Consider the following 17,499-nt stretch of genomic DNA (forward strand, 5'->3'; position numbering starts at 1 on the left):
ATCTGATTGGGCCCACCTGTATAAGCTTATTTTAATTTAAATATCTCTTGAAAGGCCCTGTCTTCAAATACAGTCACATTCTGAGGTACTAAGGGTTAGGGCTTCAATATATGATTACAGGAAGGGGGGGCAGACTACAATTTAGCCCATAACAATTAATTTATCAGAAAAATCAGTATGCAGTTTGGCAGAGGTCTATATGTTCTAAATCAAGAGAAGTCAAGCTTTAGCAAGACAAACAGTAATCAAGATTTTAAGAAACAAACAAGATCATAATTCCCCCTCTTTGGTGGGGAAGCCATTCCCAGGCTTCAGGGCCTTTGTTCTCCATATCGTTTGTAATGTAGTTATATTCAATTTATAATTTTAATTTTACTTTTAATGTCCTGAAAAATGCCCTTTTAGAATTTGTTCATTATTTAGAATTCATTATTTAAGACTGACCCACAAGCTAAGCAAAAACAATGTAAGAAATTTCTGTTTTTCAAATACTTCATTCTTTGTTTCACAGTATTACCAGTTCTATGTTTAAGCAGAAGTTTCACTGTTTTTCTTAACAACTAAATTGGAGCAAAACAGAAACAAATCTCTCCTTCATTTATTTACACCTCACTGTTTTACAAATTCGGCACTCATTGGACCAAAACTTGCCACCAACCTCAAAATCAACCAGAAAGTTATTTTTAGGAAAAAAAAAAGTGATTTCATCTTATGAAGAATTGAAAACTTAGTTTTATGGTTAACCAAAGATTGTGGTCCTTTTCTTCTTAGTCTCTCTTTTCTCCTTCATGTGCCACAATCTTCGAAAAAGACCAGAGAATATTCCCTCGCACTTTGGTTTCAGTGTTCTAACAAGGCAGCTTTTGGGTAGAGAATGTTCTCCAAGGTAGATGAGCAGGCATTTTACACTGGAAAACACCTGTGTGTTATTTGGTCTTCTGTGGCCAAGGGTAATTTACCTTTGTCGTGAGGGCTTTTCACAATGCTTCTCCCCTTAGGCTCCATTGAACAAGTGGGGGGAGGGTGGCCCCGTCTGCTGAGCTGGGCTCCGTCTCCTTCCAGCTGGACTCTTTGGGGCAAGACTGCTGATCCAGCTGAGATTCTGTTTCCTCTGCTGTAAAATGGGGACCGTGGCCAGTATCGGGGCTCCCAACACATGGTAGATGTTCAATAATACCTTAGTGTTGAATAAATGTGAAATTAAAAGGAGATAATTGTGCAAATACTTTAGCACACTGCCGGAAGGATACAAAAACTTCTGCAAAAGTATTTAGTAGTTCAGGAGAAGAGTCAAGAAAAAGGCAGTAGGAAAAGAGACATCGGTGGCAAGTTTTCTTCTTCCTATTTATAGATGGATAGGGAGAAGTTTTGATTGATTGGTGTAAGAGCCTGAGTTAAAAATGAGAGTAACTGAAACCCATCACCTGTGGACGGACCAGCCCACGTCCTTATATCGATAGATCAATGTAGCAGATCACACAAGCCATTGTCCTTTCCACGCACTGCATCTTGCGCCCTGGACTGGCAGGCAGTCTTCAAACCCAGCTCTTCCTCCGGGAGACGCATTTGCAAGTCCCCCTAAATGTCGCGGGAGCCACCCCTCCCCTGCCTTGGCAGTGAGAAGCAGGCTGGGGGGTGGGGACGCCGTCCCGCGCGGACAGAAGCGCCCTGTGTCCACTCCCAGGGCGGCTCCCGGCCCCTCCGCCGTCGGAGCTGAGCTGGAAGGTTCACTGCACGCAGCCTGGAGATGCTCAGACTTCCACGCTGCATTAGACGCCGTGGAAAGAGTTTGAAACGTTGAAAACACAATAGTTGCTCTTTGTCGACCAAATCCAAGCGTTCCTTGCATTTCCAGGAGTTTCCTCGTTTCTCTTCTTCTCCTTCTCCTTTAATAACATCTGCTGAGAATTTCCCAGGAGCCACGCCATGCCGAGTCCTTTACGAGCTGTGTCTCCTTGAATCCGAGTCCTATGAAGTCTTGTTCTTTCCCTTTAAAAACTCAGCACCCGAGGTCCAGTGAGGTCAGGAACGTTCCCAAGCTTGGATTCTGGCTGAGGGACAGCCCAGCCCCCGATCCCCAAGATGTGACCCCTCAGATGCTGAGGATCAGTGTCACCCTTCCTTCACCGCGCACGACACGCCCCTCACCCTCCGATGCCAGGCCCTCAGTCGCAAGAAGCAGCAGTTCCCTAGAGCAGGTCCAGTGTCACCGCCCCACCCCTGCTAACTGGACGGCGACTCCCCCAATGCAACTCCCGGCATTGGAGCTGCACCCGCTGACCTCAACACACCTGTCCTTTATTTTCTAGACTTCCAGCAACCCCTCCCCATGGCTGACCCATTTTTCAAAACTTCTTCCCCAGACATCACACTCCCTACACACACACACACACACACACACACACACACACACACACACACACACCCCTGCACTTACAGACATGTGTCTGCATGTACACAAATCTATACACATGCATATAATACACCACACGCATCCCTGCATACCCACGCTCCTGCATAAATGCACACAGATGTGCTTACACACAACACACTACTGCACACACACTCTTATTCACAAATACCCCTGAGCACACACACACATACCCTCATAAATGTCATTACATATGCTCCCCCCTTGCCCACACACACATCTGTGTACATACACACTCCTATGCACACACACACACCCCTACACATGTACAAATACCATCTACACATGGCCCTAAATACATCCCCTACACGCACACACACACACCTGCATTCGCATACACAGCCTACACACACATGCACACATATCTGAACATGGATGAAAAGTGGACAAAACGAGGGCATTTTGTCATTGACAATCCCAATGAGGGGACTGAGGGAAATTTTCTTTCTTTGTTAATTTTTAAAATTTATTTTATTGACGTATAGTTGATTTACAAAGTTGTGTTAATTTCTGCTGTACAGCAAAGTGACTCAATTACACACACATATACATTCTTTTTTGTATTCTTTTCCATTATGGTTTATCCCAGGATATTGAATATATATTGAATATAGTTCCCTGTAGGACCTGCTTAACTTTTTTTTACATCTTTATTGGAGTATAATTGCTTTACAATGGTGTGTTAGTTTCTGCTTTATAACAAAGTGAATCAGCTATACATATACATATGTTCCCATATCTCTTCCCTCTTGCATCTCCCTCCCTCCCACCCTCCCTATCCCACCCCTCCAGGCGGTCACAAAGCACCGAACTTTTTTAAAGAATATGATTTGGCAATAAATGTATACCGAGGAGAAAGGTCCGTTGAGGTAACATAATCAACAAGTCTTTGGGAGATGCTGCTTTGGGAAAGATCCTTACTCGCTGAAGGTGATAATAAATAAAAAATCCATCTTCTCCTTACTCGCTGAAGGTAATAATAATCCTGCCTCCTCCTGACCTTTGGCTTGGTTGTGTCTTTTGGCTCGACACCCACCAAGAGGCGAGCGCAGTTTATCGGGTAACACTCTTCATAGTATTTCTCCTTCTAACATTCTCTATAATTGATTTAGTTTTTTTACTGCTCATCTCTCCCCCGCTCCATGGCAATACCAGTCCCAGAATGCAAAGCTTTTTATTGATCTCGTTCACCACTGTATTCCCAGTGCCTAATACAATGTCTAGCCCATAGCTGCCACTTGATAAATATTGGTTGAATACATGAATAAAAGCTCTTCTTCCTGGAAAGAAAGAATTCTAAAACATTTCTTACGAAGAAGTTTTTGTGCAGGGGAGACATTTTAGGTAACTTACATAAGACGGTGTAAATAACTGCAAATAAAAAAGAGGAAGAAAAAGACACCTATATGTGTCTTCATTTTGTTTTTCTTTTTAAAGGATTATGGAATTAAAAGCATGTCATTTGTTTTGCTTCATCATAATGAGCGTTGCCGTCCCTTTTTATGTGAAGCTGTTATTATTACTATTAGATTACTGGTGAGTTTTTGCAAGACATCACTTTTTGTTGTTGTTAATTTTTTTTTCATTTTTCTTTTTGCAATACATCGCTTTTGTATGGTTCAAGGGCTAACGAAGATTTTTTCAGTTGAGCAAGTGCTATCCTAGCTTTGCAGAACGGTGGTAAGACATAGAGATTCAATCAAGAGATATCTTCCTCATGGCATTTATTATCAAGAACTTGAGAAGAGGGAAGTACCAAAGCTTTCAAGAATTCAGAGAGAAGAGGCCAGACTTGATGCTGCCTGTCCGTTCTGGGTTATCATCATCTCTGTGTCTAAAGTTCTTGCAATTCAAAAAGAATTATAGCAGATACCTTTACATGAGGACACACGTTGCTTGTTATCCTTGAATCTATGTGTTTCACTTTTATGAGGAGTAAAGTACCACACACAATAAAAGCATTTCCGATGTGTCAAGTTTTATAGTGACTCATGCGTCTGTCTCACCAGATAAATGTAACAGGACATCCTGTAGTCGCTGTGCAGTTTTTCCAATGCTTCTAATTTTTTCTTTTCTCCCTCTCTCTCCCTCTCTCTCCCCGCTCTGCATGACATGTAAAAGCAACCATATATATATTTTAAACATCTTTATTGGAGTATAACTGCTTTACAATGGTGTGTTAGTTTCTGCTGTATCACAAAGTGAATCAGCTATACGTATACGTATATCCCCATATCCCCTCCCACTTGCATCTCCCTCCCACCTTCCCTATCCCACCCCACTAGGTGGTCACAAAGCACCGAGCTGATCTCGCTGTGCGATGCAGCGTCTTCCCACTAGCTATCTATTTGATATTTGGTAGTGTATATATGTCAAAGCAACCACATTTTAATCCAATACCCAAACATCTTATAATTGTAGTTGCAATTGCATGCAAAAAGACAGAAAATGTTAAAGATACTATTGGATGAGTACTGTACCTGATAGCATCCCTGCAACATGCATTTTCATTTGAAAGCAAGAATCTCCTTTCTATTGCTTTTTATTCCATCATGCTTTCCTCTCCCGTCACTCCCACTCTCGTCATGTGCTTGGTTTGGGCTGTTATTTTTTGCTTTTTCTGGGAATTAAGGAATGTCTCTGAAAGACCACAGGATGTATAATTTTGTTTCGGTGACATGCTACTTCATACAGAGTTCCCATACCTACTTTGAAATGATTTTGTATTTCTTCCAGTGGAATGGAGAGACAATCACCACATCAAGTAGACAGCAGCAGAGCAGGCCACCAGTTAAAATGGTTGGGGATTCGTAAGAATAGAACAAAAGTCAGCTCATATGTATAAAAAGGTTGAACAGTTAAGAAATTAGTCAATTATTACTTAGGTTTTACTTAAAGAATAAAATTTTTTCTTTCTTCAGCTAATAATGATAACAATGACCCTTCGTAAACATTAACAAATTAAGTTTGTTTGGTTTTCACAAATGTCCTGAAATTTCTTAAGCATTGTGTTTCACCAAGAAATTTAGTCCAACTCAAGTTATAACAGAACACAAGTTACAATCCAAAGGGTAAACATGTAATAAGTTGAACTTGATCAAATGTTTAATTCTAGGTATTAACATATTTACACAAAGGTAATGTATGGCTTTGATAATTATTCTTTCCTGCCATTTACTGGCTGTGTGATATTGGGCAAGTTACTTAGCCTCTCTGAGCCTTGCTTTCCTCATCTGCAACCTAGGGATTAACAATACCAACAACAACTCACTGTTGTGAGAAGTAAATAAAACAACTTAATGGCACTTGTTCTGCTTAGCACGGAAGGGAAATTAAGCAAATGTGAGATGGTAGAAGGACCACAAGCACAGAACTTGAAAAGCCTGGGTTCCATCCCGGAGACGTCAATTTACTAGTCTAGTATCACACAAGGATTTTCTCTTTTCTTCCCCTCCATATCCTTGTGGTGAAATGAAACAAAAACCAGCCTGTGAAGCCCCTTGGACCCTCCAGGTCATTGCTAGCAGCTACTAGATTCTCTTTCCTGATCTTTCCGGGCTCTCTGATCCTGTCCTATGACATTAAAGTGAAAAAATAGCAGCAAAATTACTGATTTTTATTGGGAAGGGAAAATAAGTAGAGATATTACCATATAATAGATCAGCGGTCTCCAACCTTTTTGGCACCAGGGACCGGTTTCATGGAAGACAATTTTTCCATGGACCGGGGTGGGGGCGGGGGTGATGCAGGTAGTGATGCAAGTGATGGGGGCGGCAGATGCCGCTTCACTCTCTTGCCTGCCGCTCACCTCCTGCTGTGCGGCCCAGCTCCTAACAGGCCATGGACGGGTACTGGTCTGAAGCCCAGGGGTTGGGGACCCCTGTAATAGGTGATTTCAACCTATAAGAATGGCTGAGTTTCACAGGCTAGACCACAGTTTTATACATATGAAGCATATATTAAAAATAGGTGACATCTAAGAGGTTTTGTGAGGACCGTCACATATAGAAAGGGGTTGACAGCACTATAGCTGTCATTTCCATTTTATCATTAATCATACAGACAGTTTATTAACCAACTCAACATCATGTATGTTGGCTGGGCCACTGTTTCTTTTCTTTTTTTTTGATTTGAAATTTATTATATTTTAAAAATTTTTTTATACAGTAGGTTCTTATTAGTTATCTACTTTATACATATTAGTGTATATATGTCAATCCCAATCGCCCAATTCATCCCACCATCACCACCCACATCACTTTCACCCCCGCTTTCCCCCCTTGGTGTCCGTACGTTTGTCCTCAACATCTATGTCGCTATTTCTGTCTTTGGGCCACTGTTTCTTGATCAGAGCAATGCAAGGTTTGCAAGATGGATAAAATTGATGGAAAAGCTGGAAACAATCCAGTTTCAGAAAGTTCATCACATCTTTAAATTCCCCTACTTCTTGACAGAGGGGCTCTGTCACGACCATCTTGGACTTAAAAACCTGCTGTTTGTCAAATCCAGCTGAATCCTCCAGTTGCTCCCCACAGAGCCTTCTGGGGGCGGGGGTGGCATTTCTTATTCCTGTTTCCAGGCTTATGTCACATGTATGTCATAATACGGCCGTACATACACTTGCACATATATATGTACAATTATGGCCTCTTTAACTTCACTTCATGATCTGTCCTAAAATTGGAATTTTTTCTCGATCTGTCTGTAGCCTAATGTGTTTGATTAATATAGCTTAATTAGTTCTCAATCATTTCCTGAGCTTTTTTTTTTTTTTTTTTTGAGCGCTTTTCTCTTAGGGTTGAAACCCAGATGCTGCCAAATAAGTAAAAATGGACGATGACCTCTCGCGACCATTGTCACTCTTCCAGAATTTGCCTTATCCAGCCGTGTACATCAGCTGTGTACATCAGCTGTAGTCTAAACCTTCAGGTTCAGATCACAGAAGGTCTGTAGTAAAAGGACTTCAGAAGATTTAGTGTTGGTTTTCTAGTCATTGTAAAGTTTTCTTTCTTCCTGTTTAACAGAAGCATCTAGTTGGACGGGTTTATAAACGTTCATGATACTTGGTGAGGTTTAAGTTGCTTAATACTAACGATCTTCTTACCATTTCTTTTGTATATACACGCCCCTCAAATGATCTTCCTTATTGAAACAAAAAGATGCTTCCGATTGGCCTAAACGAAAAATACTGCTTTATACTGTTCAATTAATTGCTCCAGGTCACAATGAATTCTTTTCTTGGGTAAAATGCCCTGAACTGGCAATGAAAGTCCTCACAGGAAGTCACTGTCAGAAGCATAGACTCTGAAACCTGGAAGTTACTATAGATGCCATGCAGACCAACACCTAAGTTTAAAAATGAGGAAACCCAGGTTTCATAGCTCATAAATGGTGGAGCTGGGGCCCAAACTGAGATCTTATCATTTCTGGATAACATTCTTTCTATCAAAGAAAGGTTATTTTTTACTGCCAGCTGACAACGTAGGCTTTTTTGATGCATAAAAGCATAACATTTTTTGTCTATAAAATCGATTTTTTAAAATTGATACAGCCACTATGGAGAACAGTATGGAGGTATGGAGGGTCCTTAAAAAACTAAAAATAGAACTACCATATGACCCAGTAACTCACTACTGGGCATATATCCTGAGGAAACCATAATTCAAAAAGGCACATGCACCCCAATGTTCATTGCAGCACTATTTACAATAACCAGGTCATGGAAGCAGCCTAAATGCCCATCGACAGACGAATGGATAAAGAAGATGTGGTACATATAGACAATGGAATATCGCTCAGCCATAGAAAGGAACGAAATTGGTTCATGTGTAGCAACGTGGATGGATCTAGAGAGTGTCATACAGAGTAAAGTAAGTCAGAAAGAGAAAAACAAATATCGTATATTAATGCATATATGTGGAACCTAGAAAAATGGTACAGATGAACCAGTTTGCAGGGCAGAAGTTTGAGACACAGATATAGAGAACAAATGTAAGGACACCAAGGGGGGAAAGCGGTGGGGGGGGTGGTGGGATGAATTGGGAGATTGGGATTGACATGTACACACTGATGTGTATGAAATGGCTAACTAATAAGAACCTGCTGTATAAAAAAATAAATAAAACAAAATTCAAAAAAAATGTAATCAGGTTGGAAAATTTTTTTAAAAAATTTATTGAAGTATAGTTGATTTATAATGTTGTATGAATTTCTGCTGTACAGCAAAGTGGTTCATACACACACACACATACATATATATATATTTCTTTTTCACAGTCTTTTCCATTATGGTTTATCACGGGATATAGAATATAGTTCCCTGTGATATAAAATTAATTTTTAATCCACCGAGAAATCCATTCATCTAACAAACATTCACTGAGTGTCTTCACATCCCTGATGCTGTGCTAGTAAAAGTGAGTAGGACACCGTCCTCAACTTAAAGCAGCTCAGGACCCTCCTGGCCCTGCCTGGAGATGTGGCCACACGTCATCTGCATTGGAGGATGAGGTGGGTCTTCATTGAAGGATGGCAGGATACCGGTAGGATGCAGCCTAGTTCTGGTTCAGAAGCCCTGAGCGGACCCCAGCTCTCCTCTCACCACTCATGTGACCATGAACAAGCCTCTTCATTTCTCTCCATCACACTTTCCTCATTTGTAGAGTGAGGGTCTCGTCGACTGTAGGACACAGCAAGCAGCACGTGTGGCAAACATAACTGTGAGAATTACAGACATCGTGTATATAAGTGAGCGCCCAGCTCCCGAAACAGACTGTGGACTCAAGAACTAACTATGTTAGTTTACTAGGGCTGCAGTAACAGAGAACCACAAACTGGTAGCTTAAACAACAGAACTTTACTGTATCATAGTTGTGGAGGCCAGACGTCCAAGATCAGGGTCTGGTTGACAGGGCTGGTTCCTTCCAAGGCCATGAGGAAGAACCTGCCTCTGTCCTAGCTTCTGGGGGTTTCCTAGCAACACGAGGTGCTCCTTGCTGGTAGCTGCATCACTCCAGCCTCTACCTTCATCTTTACATGTCTTCTCCCTGAGTGTAGGCATGTCTACCCATGTCCAGATTTTCCTCTTTTGTAGACAGTCATATGCATTTGGGGTCCACCCTAATGCCCTCTCTTGACTTGATAACCTGCAAAGACCCTGTTTCCATATAGGTCGCACTCACAGCCCTGGAGATCAGGATTTCAGCATCTTTGGGTGGAGAGAATCCAACCCATAATGACTGATGCCAGGTCTTCCCCACAAACCAAGGCTGGACATCGCCTCCCTGGGCTCCCACATTGTGGCGGCAGCCTCGCACTTTATTTGGCAAACTCACTGCAGCTCCTGTGCACTGTGCTGGGAGCTTAGAGTAACAACAACCAACAAACACAGAGCAAGAGACATAGCCTGGATCTTCCTTCATTCCACCGTCTGGTGCAGGAGCGCCATGTATCAATAGATAAATAACAGCATTAGAAAGGGTGGAAAGTGACGAGTGTCAACAAGAGGTAGGAGTCACTTTCTGTAGGATTTCAAGGGAGGAAGAGAAGCGATGAATCTAATGAAGTCTTCCTGGAGGAGGTGGCACTTGAACTGGTCCTTGAAGGATGGGTAAGAGTTTACCATGGGAAGGTGATGTGTGAACACAAAAGACATAAAGGTACCTGTCGGTGCGGCCTAAGCCACATAGAAATACCTCCATCCCACGTCCTCAAAGCATTCGTTGGGTTTCTATTCCTCCTTCCACCTCTTCCCCTCCCCCACCCCCAGTGCCCCAGGCCATCACTACTTTATGCAGAGATTAGGAAAACTGGTCACTTCTCTGCCTTCACAGTACTTGTGTGAGGCACATGCGACTTGCTTTATAGACAAGCAAAGAGTCAAATTAAGTACAGTTTACCCAGTAATCACAGAAGAACCTCTTCAGACCCTGGGGTCAGGTAAATGAGCAATTCAGGTTCCAAATCATACTCATTCTGTCAAAGCTCTCCCACTGGGTGGTGAGGTAAATATCATTTTAAATTCTAACTTTCCTAATGCGACAATTTTTCTTTTGTAACTGTGAAACCTACCGACAATGAGATCTGAATAATCCCTGAGTAAGAACCAGATGGCTCACGGGACAGTTGTATATTTAGGATAGCAGTGTTCTCGGAGCTTAACAATAACTAATCAATGTAAACAGGACTTCCAAGGAACAGACACACATAAACTATTTAGATCCGACAAAAAGACACACCCGTAAACCCACCCTGGAATGACCCACCCTTCAGAGGGTGGTTGAGATTTTACTGAGCGACCTGGAGGACTACTCTGCACTTCCTGGACTCTTCTGGAAGGGGGGTTAAGGAAAGGAAGATGATTTCCATGGAGCCGCAGAGCTCTCCCCTAACATCTGAGCTGAGTACAAGAGGCCCCTGGCTCGTCGGTCTGACATGCTCCGTGGAGACAGGCCAGTGGGGCTCATATTAACACACACCAACCTCTCTTCACACAGAGTTAGAATCCAGAAAGTCCGATGGTGGCCAAAGGTGTACAAGCAAAGGTGGCCATGTGTGTACAAGAAGTGGTAATAAACAAACCGTGTTATCAGGCTGACTCTGCAGAGACCCGGGGGGTGGGGGGGTGGGGGGGGGGTGGGGGGGTATTCAGTTGATGCCTCCTACCAGGGCAAACAACAGAAGCCGAATTCATTTGAGGCTGAGATCCTTCAAAGGCAGCACAGACAGAAACAACATCCAAGACTGTCATCAAACTGAATATACACCTCTGTGCGCAAAAATGATACAACACTAAGAACTTACTGTATAGCACAGGGAACTCTGCTCGATACTCTGTGATACCTGTATGGGAAAAGAATCTAAAACGAGTGGATGTATGTATAGGTATAACTGACTCACTTTGCTGTACAGCAGAAACTAACACAACATTGTAGAATCAACTATACTCCAATAAAAATTCATTAAAAAAAAGAAAAAAAATGATACAACACTGGCCAATGCAGATAAAAAATATCAGAATACAAAAGTCCTTAACTTTACACAAACATCCTCATCTGGCGTGTCTTCACCAGATACTGTGTTTCTGGAATCGAGTTCAGAGCGCCACGTTGCTTCTGGTCCCCAGGAGGATATGCAGGCTGACTGAAGGGGTCGGTGGGTGAATGAGGGGTGATGGCCTGAGTCAGACCCTGAAGGGCCCCTGACAGTTCACCATGAAAGGTCACGTGGACAATTCTGTCAGCACAGAGTGACGTAAAGCTCTGGGGAGGAGACCGGGTTTGTTTCATGCCGGGAAAGCAGTGCAGACACCCACGGGCAGCCCTTCCACGCTCACAATTTTAACTACTTTGTGGTCACGCCTATGACAGAGGCCAGGGCAGCAGCCCCATCTCAAGGCCTCAGACGTGACCCCTGCCAGCTCTGAGCAGCGGGGAGGATCTCCACCGACAGGAGCATATCTCCACGCACTTATCACCTGGGTCCACGAGGTGGGACACACACCGGAGCCCCTGCCTGGAGCTCCCACGTGGAGCCTCTGAGACTGGGCACAACTCAAGGTCCCCAAATCAACGTAACCAGGAATACTTCCCCATGGAATAGCTACTTATAGGAGAGCTTAAAAGAAGGTGGAGGGGCTTCCCTGGTGGCGCAGTGGTTGGGAGTCCGCCTGCCGATGCAGGGGACACGGGTTCCTGCCCCGGTCCAGGAAGATCACACATGCCAGGGAGCGGCTGGGCCCGTGAGCCATGGCTGCTGAGCCTGCGCGTCCGGAGCCTGTGCTCCTCAACGGGAGAGGCCGCAGCAGTGAGAGGCCCGCGTACCGCAAAAAAAAAAAAAAAAAAAAAAGAAAGGTCTCTGATTAGACTACATCCTGAAGCCGCTCTGAGAATCAAGTGGTTTGTGCCGTTCTGTTTGATCCTTGCCACCTGTTTTTCCAAATTCTTCCTACCTCCTTTGACTGACACATCCAGTTCCAGAAAGTTCATTTTGTTCAAAAGTCATAGGATACAGCATTTGGCAACCATCACAGTGACCATCGACTCAGGCAAGAATTGTCAATGGACGCTTAATGGGGAAAAGTCTGACGAAGACTAGAAACCTTACAGTAGACACAGAGCACGGATACGGTTCAACATGGACAGTCAGAGAATCTGGCTGAAGGCTATCTGGTGATGCTTTGTGTTAAGTTTGGAATTTTGCTCTAAGTCTGAAATTATGAAAAGCTAAATGCATGAGTTCCTAGAAACCAGAGGGGCACCCAGAAAACGGGTTTGGCACCTCTAGACATGAGACCAGGGGACAGGGCAGATCCTCCGGTCCTGCGACCAGCTCGATTGGAGGGGCTGAGCATCCTCCCTGAGGGTCAGAGGAAGGAAGCAGCGGGAGGTGGTCCTGGGGACCCCTCCTCAGAGAGAAAACAAGTGAAGCAGTTCTTCCCCTTACCTCTGGGCGTTCCCTGCTAGACCCTAGGAACCCCCATCTGACTATAGGAGACAATTTCTTTTTTTAAAAAAATTTTATTGTATTGAAGCATGGTTGATTTACAGTGTTGTGTTAGTTTCTGGTGTACAGCAAAGGGATGCAGTTGTACATACATATACTAGTTTGCATCTGTTAGCCCCAATCTCCCACTCCATCCCTCCCCCTCCCCTTGGCAACCACACGTCTGTTCTCTGTGTCTGTGAGGCTGTTTCTGTTTTGTAGATAAGTTCATTTGTGTCATAGTTTAGATTCCGCATATAAGTGATATCATATGATATTTGTCTTTCTCTGTCTGGCTTACTTCACTTAGTATGATACTCTCTAGGTCCATCCATGTTGTATTTCATTCTTTCTCATGGCCGAGTAGTATTCCAAGGAGAGAATTTCTTATGCATAGCTGACTGTCTTGGTCTCATTACCATGGAGAACAATCTTGCGTATCACTGAGGAACAAATTAACTTTGCTGTGAATTTCATAAGCTTCCGATCCCAGTTAAGTTATTGGTGATACTGCTTTTACTGTTTGTCTCAGTTTTAACAATTTCTTGTTCAGGTAGCTTGGGTCTTCCTTTATACATGTAAAGGAAGGGAGAAAACTCGGCCTCAATTTCTCCGTTTGCTTCTGGGCGCGCTGTGCTCTGTCTCGGGTGTTTCAGCCTGAGAAGCCTGAACTTCGTAGGGAGACTTGGCATCTAAGGGTCCGAGCTGGGCTTTGATGTCAGTCAGACAGAATGGGGTTCAATTCCAGCTCCCGCCACCTCAGCAAGGTGATTTGGAAATGCCCTGCTGTGAGATGAGAAAGTGGGGGTGAATGATGTATGTTATTTATTTTATTCAATTTATTTTTTGACCGCATGGCTTGCAGGATCTTATTTCCCCGACCAGGGATCGAACCCATGTGCCCTGAAGTGGAAGCGCGGAGTCCCAACCACTGGACCGCAAGGGAATTCCCTGAATGATGTACTTTAGGTTGAGGTTCTAGTAAAATGTTTAAGGGACATTTACATCATTTTTATGATGTCCCCACTTCAAACAACTGTTTGATTCATCAGTGCCAAATGCGTCAGATGAAAGGCTCTCCAGCGTGTTTTACTAGGAACACTGGTGGGAAGCAGAAATCCATCTGTCTGGCAGATTTGTCCCATATTCTCCCAGGATGTCCGGCTGGGGGTCCTTCCCAGTGGCTCCCCATCTTGGCTGCTCACTGGTACAATCTGGGGAGATTTGAAGTCTCTGAAAGTCTCTGATGATTGGGACCCCGAATCCCACCCCCAAGACTTTAGTTTAAAGACCTGGGAAGGGAATTCCCTGGCTGTCTGGTGGTTAGGGCTCCGAGCTTCCGCTGCAGGGGGCACAGGTTCGATCCCTGGTTGGGGAACTAAGATCCCACATGCCGGGCACGGCAGCCAAAAGTAAATAAATAAATTTTTTAAAATAAATAAAAACCTGGGAAGGGCCTGGGCTGGTGATTCCCAGGTGCCGCCAGCTTGAGCTCCACTGTTCTGCATCATACGCTCAGGTCTGTGGCCGTGTTTTCAAGGGTCAGATGGAGAGTCTTAGCCTCCGCTCTGCCCCTCCCCGCAAAACCAACCTGGGGGCTTCCGCAGACGAGCCGTAAGAGTCCCTGAGCTGCACTGAGGAGCCTGAACCCCTGGAGGGAAGCTCCAGAAGGGCACTGGGGACAGTCCACAAGGTGGCAGCGGGTGGGCTGCAGGTCAGATGGCGAGGTAGGTGGGCTGACATGAAAATGTGTGCAGAGATGACCAGTCTCGGCTGTAAGTGCCGTGACCGGGAGCGGGAAGTTGAAGGTCGTGATGCAGGAGAATCTCCGTGAGGTCAGGCCTTTCTTTTTCCTCCCACTGAACAATGGGCTGTTCCTACACACGGTAAGTTCTCATTATTCGCGGGGGTCTTGGTCTCGACAGTCGCCACAAATAATGAGTTAGCGAATACTGAGCCACTGTTCCTAGGAGGAATACAGGGTTAGGTGGCTGGGAGCCTCTGGCTGCCACATTTTCATCAGTTGATTGATAGATAACGTTGGTTATGTGTCTCTGTTTAAAGACACCTTATGTAACATATATTGTCGACTCAGTGACACTGAACTCACAGCCAACAGCACGGGTCACGTCCAAAGGCAGCTCATCTGCTACCTTGTTTCCTCCATGAAAGCACATTACAGCCTTCTTGCGCTCTGGGCACCAGACAGCACTTTAGCACTATGCTCGGGGCTATTTTAAATAGTGAACTCACCAACAAAAGGCACAAAAATGCAAAGAAGTTGCACTAAGCAGATCGCATAAGAACTCATGCTTGTATAACAGAGCTAAAAGGAGAGGGCAGAGAAACACCTTGCTTACCTCAGCTGGGAACAGGTGAGTCAGGCGACTCAAAACGCTCACCACTGTGCTCATGTCCACCAACGACTCTGAAAGCGCTGCCTGTATACTGACTTTGGGGTTACAAGTGAACGTTGATGAGTAGGTGAGTTTGCAAACATGGGATCTGAAAAAAATGAGGATCGACTATACCTAGCTGACGCCATTTCCACTACTTCTCCTGTGTCTCCCCGCCACCCCCCAGTCACAGCCCTCATCTCCTTCAGAAGCCCACTTGCTCGTTAAGGGGTCTTTGCTGATTTGCAGCTGCCTCTGATCATTCCATTCTGCGATCAGTTCTCAACAGAGAATCTGTAGAGACAACTCTTCCCATCAAGCAATGAACGGATCAGTAGTACTAATGATGTATTTCAAAGCACCTAACTGAACTTTTGAGAGTGACAGGAGGAGAGAGAGAAATACAAAAAGCAATGCTGGGACTTCCCTGGTGGTCCAGTGGTTAAGACTCCATGCTCCCAATGCAGGGGGCCCGGGTTGAATTCCTGGTCAGGGAACTAGATCCCGAGTGCCTCAACTAAGATCCTGCATGCTGCAACTAAAGGATCCCGCGTGCCACAACTAAGACCTGGTGCAGCCAAATAACGAATGAATGAATGAATGAATGGATGGATGGATAAATAAATAGAAGGGGTGGAGCTTGAGGAGGGGTATTTTAGGGGTAGGGAATTTAAAAAGCAAAAGGGATCATTAAGGGATTAGAAAAAAATCATGTGTGTGAAACTTTTGAAAATTGTGAAGCACTGCAGAATTTAAAGGAAATTTCATTCAATAGAAAATAAAATTAAAAATACATAAATAAATACTTCTGGGGATCTCTTCTGGAGATCCTTACTTTTATTACACAAGAAAAGCAGTGGTGGAGCCTGCCGCAAGCCCAGCTCTGCCTGCTGGTCTGTCTATTGCTCCAAGAGCCCTTTCACCATAAACACTGGCAGGACCTTCCAGATGGATTAGTCTACCCCAAACATTCTGTGTCCCATTCTTACTTGCCAGATGCCTTTAGCCAGGACCTCAAGGGCTCATTGGTAATCGTAGATATTTTCCATTAAGGCCAAGATATTTAAGAGGTCATTCTGAAGAAAAGTCCAGGAAACGGGCCCCTCAGGTACTGAATTATTCCATAGGATCCATGACATGATCAACACTTTCCAACAGGCAACGCAATCCCTCCTCTTCAACAGGAAACTAACCAACTACACACCAGGGATCATCACAGGTAGAAACCATCCTACTTTGTTGTTGCTGGTTAAGGCAGCAGTCTGCAGACCGTTTCCTCTGTTACCAGTAATAAATGACTGCTCCCTGGGTCATGTTATAAGACGGCAGACTGGACCGCTGGACTATGGCTGTAGCCTCAGGTGGGCCGGGCTCTCGAGAACATTGTTAATGAAAGGTCATCTGTCTCACGAGCTTGGGGCCGTGTCTGGCACCCGATAGGCCCTATGTAGGTGTCTCCTATTATTAACACAAAGTCCAAATCTCCTACAGGGAGCTGTTTATTTCCTCGTAAATGCTACCCTGCAGTGCAATGCTGAGATCCCAGCGAGTGGAATCTTGCTTAGAACAAGACGGATCATCTACCTTGGGTCCGTACGTGGCATTTACTGAGTTGGACCGTGAGCTTGAAGATGCAGTCATTCTTTCAACAAACAACGGTCAGGCACCTGCTGTGCGCCAAGCACCGTGCTACACGCGGGGATGAAGGTGTGCCAGGCACAGGGCGAGCCCCTTCCATGCTCCCAGTACCCTGTCTCCATTTTTCCGGGAGGAGATTGAAGTTTTGAGGAACTGAGGAACAGCCAGGACATTTAAGTCCACGACCACCCCCCACCCCTATCAACCCCCTGAACACCCCCGTGTATACCCTCAAGGAGCGACTCTACTGGTTAAGAACTCAAGGAGACCCTGAGCATCCTCTCTCTAGAGAACTCCAAATGTTGGGGGAGCAGAGCGCGCCCCTCTGCTGCCAGGGGCACCCCGCTTCCTAACACTCTAGGGAGTAGGTTGGAAGGGAAGGACAGGAGACGCGAGGGGTTCCGTCGCTGTGCCAGGACGCCAGGCGCCAGAGGGTCTCCGGAAAGATCCTTCTGTCCGCCTCCGCCGGAGGAGGTCGGGCCCGGGGCGGCTCCACGCTCCGGAGCTGCGGGCTGGGACGCAGGTTTCTTTGCCTTCAAAGCTCGGCGCGAC

At 44.8% G+C, this 17,499-nt stretch overlaps 1 long non-coding RNA gene across 3 annotated transcripts; it reads right to left on the bottom strand.

The window, feature by feature from the left end:
* Nucleotides 1–12,972: 12,972 nt before the first annotated feature.
* Nucleotides 12,973–17,124, bottom strand: LOC132593732 (uncharacterized). Of its 3 annotated transcripts, none has more exons than XR_009559511.1 (3): nucleotides 16,299–17,124; nucleotides 15,274–15,418; nucleotides 12,973–13,699 (listed from the first exon to the last, which is right to left on the bottom strand). It is a non-coding gene; the product is annotated as an uncharacterized lncRNA (long non-coding RNA). The 3 variants fall into 3 exon arrangements; XR_009559513.1 differs by having other exon boundaries at nucleotides 12,973–14,879; XR_009559512.1 differs by having other exon boundaries at nucleotides 14,360–15,418.
* Nucleotides 17,125–17,499: the final 375 nt, after the last annotated feature.

Source organism: Globicephala melas, chromosome 17 (assembly GCF_963455315.2).
Source record: "Globicephala melas chromosome 17, mGloMel1.2, whole genome shotgun sequence".
Classification (NCBI taxonomy): domain Eukaryota; kingdom Metazoa; phylum Chordata; class Mammalia; order Artiodactyla; family Delphinidae; genus Globicephala; species Globicephala melas.